This window comes from Antedon bifida, chromosome 6 (genome assembly GCF_963402885.1).
Source record: "Antedon bifida chromosome 6, ecAntBifi1.1, whole genome shotgun sequence".
NCBI lineage: Eukaryota > Metazoa > Echinodermata > Crinoidea > Comatulida > Antedonidae > Antedon > Antedon bifida.
In genome coordinates, this window is record NC_136231.1 from 13039145 (window position 1) to 13050795 (window position 11651).

Below are 11651 nucleotides of genomic sequence, written 5' to 3' on the forward strand. Positions count from 1 at the left end.
CTTCCGTCGTCAGTTGCATCGTTAATGATCAGCGATAACGACTTGTCGTCTAGGAATTGTATCAGCTCCGAATACGCCTTTTCATTTTTATGGTTATCTTCGTCGGTGGCTGGCTTCGGCGGTGTAGACGTAATCGTGTTTTTCAGCGGTGGTTTCAGGGTGTTGAGGTACCCTAGAAATTTTACTTCCCAAAGTTCATATTTTTCTTCATCTCCGCTAAAAAGAAGTCTTTGAAAACGGCTGGGCCCATAACCTGTTGATTCCATTGTAACCTGGATTTAAAGCTCGGGAATATACAGCAATAATAACACGAAACTACGGGAAATTAAAGAACAACGTGTGGTTTATTTTTCACTGAATCATCTCACGAGGTTTCACCAGAGAAGAGACCCGCGCGCATAATTATTTAATCTCTCTGCATGCTTATATAGCGCCATCTATAATGTTCCCTATTATGTCATAATTATTCATGAATTATTCATGATTTCTGCCCACGTTCGTCCTGGAAAAAAAAATGAGTTACAGTATGACACGTCAAAGGTGCATTACATATGAGGGGATAACTTAACACTAATGTTATATGATTTAGCACATTGTAAGAAATACTAAATTACCTATTACAGACTATCTATACATTGTCTTGGCCCTGGCAGACCCCTCTAAATTTCGACTAGAGACCCCCTTCGCCCAACTAGCCTAGCTTAGATATTGTACCACCAGCAACCAATGTATATGATTTAGCACATTGTAAGGAATACCAAATGACCTATTTACAGACTATCTGTACACTGCCTTGGCCCTGGCATACCCCTCTAAAGTTCGACTAGAGACTCCCCTTCCCCCAACTAGCCTAGCTTAGATATTTTAGACACCACCAGCAACCAATGTTGTATGATTTAGCACATTGTAAGGAATACCAACCTACTACAGACTATATGTACACGTCCCAAGTCTACCGATAATACTGTAAACACATTTTGGCGAATTGAATGTGGTTCACGACAAAATCTCCTGCGAATGGACTTTCCCAAGTTGGGACCTCTGTGTACACTGCCTGTCAGTGTCAGACCCCTCTAAAGTGAGACCCCGCTTACAATAAGTATATCATACATAGGCCTAATATTAGATATTGTAGATACCACCAGCAATCAATGCCATTTGATGTGTATAATAGGCCATTTAGTATTCCTTACAATGGCCTATTATACACCACCTATAGGCTACATTGCCTTGGTCCTAACAGACACAATCTAGACATTCGCCTCTTTACCGGATTTCGGTCTCATTAAAGGTCGATAAAACTCCAAATTAGGCCTATTCATTTACATGCAATGAACTTATTAATAATTACAGTAGTTCATTACATTACGTACAAAGACGTCGTGATTAATTTTCCCCAATCACGTAGAAATTGCGCACACCGTGAAATGTTACATACATTTTCCCGCCGCATTTCGTCGTTCAAACGCTTCGCAGCTTCGGATGAAAGCAGTAAATGTAGGCCTACGTCGACGATACCTTGATTATTCACAGCGTTTATTTGTGCAAACTGTACGGTAAGTATTTAAATTGTGCAGGAGATGATGATTATATTTTGTAGGCAGGCTAGGCTGTCATCTACCTAGGCTAGCCTAGATTTAAAGCCTAAATTAAAATAATAAAATGTTTACAAAAAATATAACCGTCCATATTGTCTAGCCTAAGCGTACGTCATCGGCAAGCGCCTACCAATTAAATATCAAATTAGGTCTACTATTTGGGCTAGCCTAGGACTCGGAGTATGCCAGACTAGGCACCTACTAACTATAGTACTACATTATAGTTAGGCTATAGCCTACACATTTTGACCGTTTTTACAATTTATTTTTCAGCAAAGGTGCCTGCAGGGCCAGGTAGGGTTCTAGGACACCTACCCCCTAGACAGTTACCCCCCGGATGTTTACCACCCGGACAACTACCCCCTTAGGACAACTACCCCCCGGACAACTACTCCCCGGACAACTACCCCCTTAGGACAACTACCCCCTTAGGACAACAACCCCCGGACAACTACCCCCTTAGGATAACTACCCCCGGGTAACTACCCCCGGTCAACTACCCCCCCCGGACAACTACCCCCCCCCCCCCCCCCCCGGGCAACTACCCCCCCGGACAACTACCCCCCTCTCTTAGGACTATTATTTATGTTCAATCTTTTAATTTTGTTTGCAATAATGAATAGTAATTCGTCAAAGTATCAAATTAAAATATAGTTATTAATTCCTATTATACACTGTTGCAGAGTCAGGTTGTTAAATGGTCTGGGTGTTAGTTGTCCGTCCGGGGGGTATTTGTTCTAAAGGGATAGTTGTCTGGGTGGTAGTTGTCCAGGGGTTAGTTGTCCTACGGAGGTAGTTGTCCTAAAAGATTATTTGCCCTCGGAGTATTGTCCAGGTCCAGGAGGTAGTTGTCCTACGGGGAGTATTGTGTCAGAGGTAGTTGTCCGCGGGGTAATTGTTCATAGGGGGTAATTGTTCATAGGGGGTAATTGTCCGGGGGGTAGTTGTCCAGGGGTTAGTTGTCCTACGGAGGTAGTTGTCCTAAAAGATTATTTGCCCTTGGAGTATTGTCCAGGTTCAGGAGGTAGTTGTCCTACGGGGAGTATTGTGTCAGAGGTAGTTGTCCGCGGGGTAATTACCCGGGGGGGGGGGGGTGTAATTGTCAGGGGGTAGTTGTCCTAAAGGGGTAGTTGTCCAGGTGGTGGTTCTCCGGGGGGTAAATGTCCAGGGGGTGAATATCCGGATACGCCAGGTAGGTGAGGGAGTCGAACATGAAAGACAAAAAAACAACAGAAGAAGAAACAAGTGGTGTCAACTGTTTACAGAGTCTACAGAGACTAGAGCTGCTGCTGTCAAGATTTCGCGCCTTAATCACAAAGAGAGTGAAGGGAAATCTGTAAATATAAAATTTATATTTAAAAAAATAAAAAAATATCTAGGCTAGCATAGGTAGGCCCTAGGCCTATAGGAGGCCTATTGATTGTTTGTTTGTTGCCTATTATTATTATTATTATTATTAATAATATTATTAATTAGGATAGGCTTAGGCCTAATAAATATTAATAATAATACTTTGTCTTTACTGCATATACAATTAAAACTGGTGTATCAATTATCTTGGCATGGCAATATCGCTCGTCGTAGTCGTGAAGTTAAATAGGCCTAGTTTTCTTTTCACACTAATAGGCCTACTACAGTACTTTATTATTGATAATTTTGTAGCCTGGATAGTGAAACAAATCTAAACATATAGCCTAGGCCTATAGTATATGTATATTAGGCCTAGGTAGGCAAGGTATATTATGTCATCATTTATTTTGTTTGAAGGATTATTTAATTTAATACCTCGGCCTGGGTGCAGGTCAAGTCGGCCCCAAACCGTCTCGGCCAAAGTCAAGTCGGCCCCACGTCAAGTCGGCCCCAAGTCAACTCGGCCTCAAGTCAACTCGGCCTCAAGTCAACTCGGCCTCACGTCAACTCGGCCAAAAACTAATCGGTCAACTCGGCCACAATAAAGTATGGAACGCAAAAAGTGCTTAATATTCTTATGATTAAATTACTATCCACGCTTTAAAAAAAATGAAGAAATAAGAAAAATACTCATAAAAAATGATCTCATTGCCGATATGAATAGAAGTACCCGCGTGTTACAAAAAAACGTGCAAGTACCACATTTTAGTAAATCGAAGACGTAGGTCTACGTTCCCCCATTTGGCCATAGAAAAAATGATCGTACATATCGTTTTTGTCCATGATTTGCGTTTAAAAAAAAGGGGAATTCCCCGGTCAGCGGAAACACGTAACAGTTGTAGATATCGAAATAGCTGCCAAAGGCGCAGGGAGGCGCAGCTACGAATTGGTTTCAGATATTGTCGCCTAAACAAATGCATACACTGAGGAAATCTACGCGTGATTCAACCATGGAGTCAACATTATTTTATACCTCAAATGATTCAACCAAACAATCTTATTACACCTAATGAATGTCCTCGCATATCGGACAGGTTTATTGAATTTTGACGCACGAACGAACATACGCGCCCACGTACGTGCATCATCATTATTGGGCCTACAATTTGTTCCTATTTATTATCCAAATGTTCATTGTAATCATTAATAATAGTATGAATGCTTATCAATCAATTGTTTGTTATGCGCAATTTGAACAATTTTCGCAATTTGAAATTTTATTAAACGTAAATAAAGGAAAGTTGGTGACTTGGGGCCGAGACGGTCTAGGGCCGAGACGGTCTAGGGCCGACTTGGATCGAAATCCTAGGCCTAGGTAAGGTATCAGGGGTGCAGGTCAACTCGGCCCTAAACCGTCTCGGCCAAAGTCAACTCGGCCCCACGTCAAGTCGGCCCCAAGTCAAGTCGGCCTCAAGTCAACTCGGCCCCAAGTCAAGTCGGCCTCAAGTCAAGTCGGCCTCAAGTCAACTCGGCCTCACGTCAACTCGGCCAAAAACTAATCCGTCAACTCGGCCTCTAAAAAGTATGGAACGCAAAAAGTGCTAATATAGTAGTTAATATTATAATGGCAGGATAACATCACAGTACGGTTAGGATTAGTCCCTAACATAATAGACGAAATAAAACGGCAAAATTCAATATAAATTTAATAACACACGTTTTTCGTTGAATTGATAGGTAGTATTATTTATATTGTTGGTTGGTTAGTCTCAGTAAGAACACTCACTCAGTAATTAATTTGTTTGTTAGATCTATATTTTGATACTTGGATGTTCCCAGAAAGAATCGAAATATTCTTAGTATATAATAGATATTATTAGATTAATACAGTAAAATAAAAATGGTTTTTTTTGTATGTATTCTCTCTCAAATTATTAGCAATATGTTACGGTCAAAGTGAATAACTATTATGTGGCATTAAAATGGTATATTACAGTAACAAAATCGTTACACACATTTATTTTTTCGGGGGTACAATGACGATAATGGGGAATCCAATGAATATATTTTATGTATGGGAAATTAATCTAAAACACACTGAAGAAATCATCATGAAAAAATGGCGTATTTTTATTTTGTCTAGCAAAAACTCCTAAACAATGGAATTCCTAAACAACATACTATTGCCTTAGCATTCTCATCTGTTTTTTTAACACCCACCGCGCCCTGTATTGTTCAATAAAATTGATCACCTTAAGTCATGAGAATATACAGTAGCCAAATAACAGTTATATACAAACGTCAGTCCTCGAGTGATGCTTTGTTTGAAAGAACAATACCTTAAAATTAAGAGAAATAACAACATGGACTGTCATAAAAACAAATTTCTCTCTTCCCATGGTGTACCGTATTAATTATGAATAATATGAAGTAGAAACGAAATGAAAATAAAAATGTCATACCAAAAAAACTGTAAGGCCTATTTGAAAATAATGTACATTCATGTCTGGGTGTGTGTGCATGTAACCTATACCCAATGCTTATCTAATTTGTATTCTTGCCTTTTGATTTGTTATGATTTTAATGTTATTTTATTCTTTTTATATTGATGTATATACAGTTGTTTTAGATTTAAGTTATACAATTTAAGACGGTGTTAAAGATTCGATATCCAATATTATTTTTATGATTCATAAACCTTTAGTTTTTATCCCTTTTTTTTAGAAAAAACAAATGAAACACTAAATGTGCAATAATTGTATATTTATGTCATATGAGCTACCGTAAATCTTCTAATTGTAACTCTGAGTTATTATTCTTTGATTGTTTTTTAGGGTGGGTTACAATTAGAAGGGGGATTACTATTACTAATCTTAAATTAGGCAACTGAAAATAGTAACCAACCCTCAACTTGGTGAACTGCCAAGGGTTGTATTAAAATATCCTTATGTTAAACTAAAACTGGAACAACAATCGAGGCATACTAAGTTGGAGTACATACAAATAAGGATCATCGACACAGTCACATTGTGAAAAATGCATATTTTAAGGAATAAATCGTGTTAAAGGCAATGAAAATGTTGATTTTAGTGTAATTTCATGTTGTCAATAGTTTTTGTGACTCTATTAACCCCCATGGGCTACTGTTAGAGTAGTGGGTTATAATTATGGATTGGCTTTGGTGGGTTACTATTATAGTGTGGGTTACTATTAAAATATTTGAGCGGGGTTGGTGAAATCTGTCCATAATAGGTTACTTTTCTGTCCATAATAGGTTACTTTCTGTCCATAATAGGGACTAGAGGGCGCTGTTGTTTGTCCATAATAGGTGACTTTCATAATTGGTTGTCCAAAATAGGTGACTTTTTGTCCACAATAGGGGATTTTATTGGAGTAGTGCGCCATCCATTGGGTTGTCCATAATAGGTGATTTTTTTGGCGTACTCGTACGTTCGTAGTTTATTTCGCGAGTAGAAGTAATAGTATTAATTTGCTTTCTGTTCAGACTTCGAAGCTAGGCCTAATTAGTATAATTATTTAAGTCTCTAGGCCCTAGGCTAGTCCTGTTAGTTAGGCTACCTCTATAGGCCTACTACTAGCCTAGGCCTAGTCCATTTGTTATTGTTCACTAATAATGAAATGTGAAATTTATTCAGCAACAAATAATTTAATTTGAACTTCATTTTAGGTTTGAATGTTAGAGTGTGGACAGACATTACGCAACTTACCATACTATTGCACGTTTAAATAAATCACCCAACCCACACGTTCTTTTACCAAAATAAAAAATACTCCATAATACTCTAATATTGATAAAGTTTTATTTACAATAATAAACTATTGTAAACTAAACTGTTATTTTTATAAATACATTGGTGTTTCAATGTAATTGTTGTATTTTTTTTTCTTTGGACTTTATTTTGTTTTGTTAACAGCAATAATAAAAATCAACTTTAGCCATTTAATATTGAAAAAGACATCACAGTTCAGCACTTCATTTCGTCATTTTAGTCCTCCCCTATTTCAAAGTCCTGGATCCACATAGCTCAATGACAAATCATCCCAGTCTGAAGTGGATCAACAGCAGCACATCTCATCCATTTATTATATTGTTTAATTAAATGAATCAATTTTAATGTTTAATAATAAGAAATACGACAATAAATCAAGTTTACATACATGCAGTGTACAATCAGTTTATTCAAAATCTAAATCACATTAAAAAATACTGAATTATATTAATTTTAAAAGTGTAAAAACATGGTTAAACTACCAATTTAAAAAATAGCAAAGATAAATAAAATACACCATAATTATTATATAATAATATTTATTCGGTCATCAATGTAAAAATAACCAGGAATGAGAATAGGCTAAAGCCCAAACAGATTCTGCACTCACTCCATACAATACAAAAAGTTAAGATAAAACCATAACATGAAATATAGTGTTTTGTTAGAGCAGCCTTAAATATTGAAATTGTTTGTGAATCTTTTATGTCATTTGGTATTTGCTCCAATAGTCTAGAAAAGGAAACAAATACAGAATTATGAAAAGTATTGCCTTTCGAATTCCAACGTAAAAGCCTACCCGGACATCTTTCACTAGTTTTAATATACTCATTGAAAGAATGGGGACAGTAACCTTTCAACACCTTAAATCCTAATGAAAGTCTATGTAATTTAAACAAGTCATCAATAGATAATAATTCAAGCACTTTCAACCTATGAAAATAAGATGTGTCCCAGGAACCTTCCTTTCTAAACATTATTATCCTCGTTGCTTTTCTTTGTATACTTTCTATTCTATTAATATATGATTTCTCAAATGGTGCCCACATTGAACAACAGTAGGTAACCACTGGAAGTAATAGAGCTTTGTATAAGTTCAACATAGCTAACCAGGACATATTTTTACTACATTTTGAAATAAAACCAAGCAATCTGCTTGCTTTACAACATATATAATTAACTTGTGTATGTTTATTACAGTACTATAATTATTGATTGATGATGATATGATCAAAGCTAATATGTTGAAGTGATGTACTTTTTCATTTCAGCAGCATACTGTATATGAGCAGAATATCAAACATCTGTATGCCTATAATAAAAAAAGGAAACATTTAAATACTATAATAATGTTTAAGTATTGTATAATGCAAGTAACTTCAATCTTAGTAATGCTGAGACAAATTTTCATGTTGTATGGTGGGACACAGTTATGTTTAAATATTTTATTGCATTTAAAAAAAAAGATATGTAGGATTGTTTTACTAAATTTAAGTTTATGCCAGTTGTCAGAGTCAATTATTACCATACTCGCTATATGAAAACTGATATTAAATGTTTTAAAGACAAAGGCTTTATTGAATGAATGCTTTATTAATATAACATTTAATTAAATTTTGAAATATTTTCTGCATGAATTTGTTAGTGGATTTATCTATTTGTACGGTGATTGTAATGTTTATAACGAATGGAAATAAAAAAGAAATATCTACTTTTAATTTCTTAGCAATTCAAATGAATAGAACATTTCAAATCAGAATGTTAAAAATTAATTTTCATGTATTGTCAGCAAGTTTTTCTACTACGGTACTGATAATAATCAGTTTGTCTCTCTGAAAATGTTTGAATAAATTGTATCCTTTTTTTCGAGATTACTTTTGCAAACAAATACTTTTTCTAAATAGGCTTCTTCTTGGGATTTTACAGTATCTTGGTCATATTGAAAAATTTCCTAAAAGATGTAGGCCTAGTGGGTTATATGTTAAGTATTTTTCTTCAATTGTAGGTTGGGCCTATTTGTTACTTACCCTAGTTAATAGAAATGTCCATGCTACTGTACTATAATATAGATCAGAAGATACACTGTACACAATCTGTAATACATGCAGAAAATATGGGAAAACAATTGAGATTTAAATAGATGACACAATAACATACAGTAACAATAGCTCTGGTTCTACTATACTGCCAACCTACTAACTGTCCGAACTGTCTGGATAAGACTCATTCATTCACAAAATAATAAAAAAACAAAAGTTTTAATAGGTCAATCTAGCAATCTAGATGTCTGTGATTTGAAGACAAACTACCAATAGGTCTAGTAGACTAGGCTAGTAGTAGCTGATTTCGGTCTTCAAAGTATAGTAGTAGCGGTGGTGGCAGTGGTATTAGTAAAATACTGTATAGTGACTAGTCCGCCAGACCTGACCTGCAGTTAGGCAGTATAGTTACGAGTAGTCTGTAAAATATTCATAATAAAAAAACAAAAAAATAGATAATGAGGATAGGCCTAGGCCTAGTTGTTTGTAGTAGGAAACCTATCTACCTAATATGAGCCCATGTCATTTGTATTCCTACTGTAGCAGGGAGGTACCCCCTGCTGTAAGCTAGGCCTAGAAAAAAAAATCTCACATTTCATTAGTGAACAATAACAAATGGACTCTAGCTAGGCTAGGCCTAGGCTAGTAGTAGTAGGGGATCCAGTCAAGTCGCCCCATCGCAAAGTCGCCTCATACAAAGTCGCCCAATACAAAGTCGCCCCATCGCAAAGTCGCCCCAAAACAAAGTCGGCCCGGCACAGTCGCCCCATCGCAAAGTCGCCCCATTACAAAGTCGCCCCAACGCAAAGTCGCCCCAACGCAAAGTCGCCCCATCGCAAAGTCGCCCCATCGCAAAGTCGCCCACGGTTTTATTTCGGTATGATTATGAAGCGCTAGTAGTACGCTGTAGTCGGTTGCGTTTGATATCGATTGCGTTGTTACTTTGGTCGCGCTAAAGTAAATGTCGTATACATTATAATGTTTATCCTATTATATACATAATTTGTGTTTTAATTTTTATTTTACAGGTTTTAATGGAGTGATGTGCTTTTTAAAAATCATTAAAGAAATAGTCCCTTGTTTGAAAGTTCTAAAAAGATTATCCCTGATTTATAGTTTCGAAAATGTTAATTTAATATGATTTTAAAATTAGTTACCAGAGCCACTATTACGAATCTTTCTTCAACCTACGCGTGGATACCAGCTCATTTTTAGGATAATATAATAAATGTGTAGTAGGCCTTCGTATAGATTTACAGTAGTTAAAACAATAACAGTGTTGTAAGACAATGAGTGTTATAGGCTACTTATTGATCATTTTGCATTTATTGACAAGTTATGTGTCTTAATTTTATAATGACTTTTCAAAATGAAGAAAAAAAATAATGCAGGTATTTTAGTAAAATTTAAAACGCTACATTTTGACCATGGAAAAACCATCGTACAGTATCGTGTGCGTGTTTTTTAAAAAGGGGAATCCCCGACGGTCAGCAGAAAGACGTAGCAGCTGTGAGGAAACAGATACCAGAAGGCGCAGCTCCGATTGGTTTCAGAGAATGTTTCAGATGGCGAGTCGCCTTTTATTCAACAGCACAATGATCATTTTACTGAAGAAATTCTTTTCAACCCTTTTGGTTATAGAACATTCTAATTATCATGCCTAATAAATATCCTCATATCGGGTGTTTATTTAATTTTAAATTAAACAAGACAGTGAAGAGGCACGGAATAATACGTACACGGACGTACGACGAATACACACACGCACGTCATCATTTACGACATATAGTGGTGATATGATGCAATTTTATAATGGATATAATGATGGGATTGCCTTTCCAGGCTTAGAATCAATGTTCATTATAATACTATGTATATAATAGTAAACTGAATGTTTATAAATAAATTGTTTTACGTAATTTGTTGCATATAAAATAAAAGACACAGACACAGCCTACGTTTCCTATAAAATATTTCACATTTAAATAATTATGTACTGTTAAATGACATTATGCTGGATAATACTATAATCTTAAACTATGTTTACAAATTGTCATTTTTTAAGGCACACATCTTTCTCATCATACTGACCTGTAAAATAAAAACAAAAGTTAGCCATAACTTGTTTGTCTGAGGTAACTTGTGTAGAGTCGGGCATTTTTAGATTAGAAAGAACAATTACCTTCTAAGGCCCCCTTAATTCGTTCCAAAAATCTTTAGAACTCTGACCACGGTTCTAGGACACCTACCCCCTAGACAGTTACCCCCCGGATGTTTACCACCCGGACAACTACCCCCTTAGGACAACTACTCCCCGGACAACTACCCCCTTAGGACAACAACCCCCTTAGGATAACAACCCCACGGACAACTACCCCCCGGGGGAGTCAGGTTGTTGAATGGTCTGGGTGGTAGTTGTTCTAAAGGGATAGTTGTCTGGGTGGTAGTTGTCCAGGGGTTAGTTGTCCTAAAAGATTATTTTCCCTCGGAGTATTGTCCAGGTCCAGGAGGTAGTTGTCATACGGGGAGTATTGTGTCAGAGGTAGTTGTCCGCGGGGTAATTACCCGGGGGGGGGGGGTGTAATTGTCCGGGGGAGTAATTTTCAGGGGATAATTGTTCCTAGGGGGTATTTGTCCGGGGGTAGTTGTCCTAAAGGAGTAGTTGTCTTAAGGGGGTAATTGTCCAGGTGGTGGTTTTCCGGGGGGGGGGGGGGTAGTTTTCCGGGGGATAAATGTCCAGGGGGTGAATATCCGGATACGCTGACCACCTATTATAAATTTGACCGCAATTACCCACAGCAAAATGGAATAGCCCGTGCTATTCTTGATAGTAGATAACAGGCAATACATGCCTCACTCTCAGCGACGTGCTG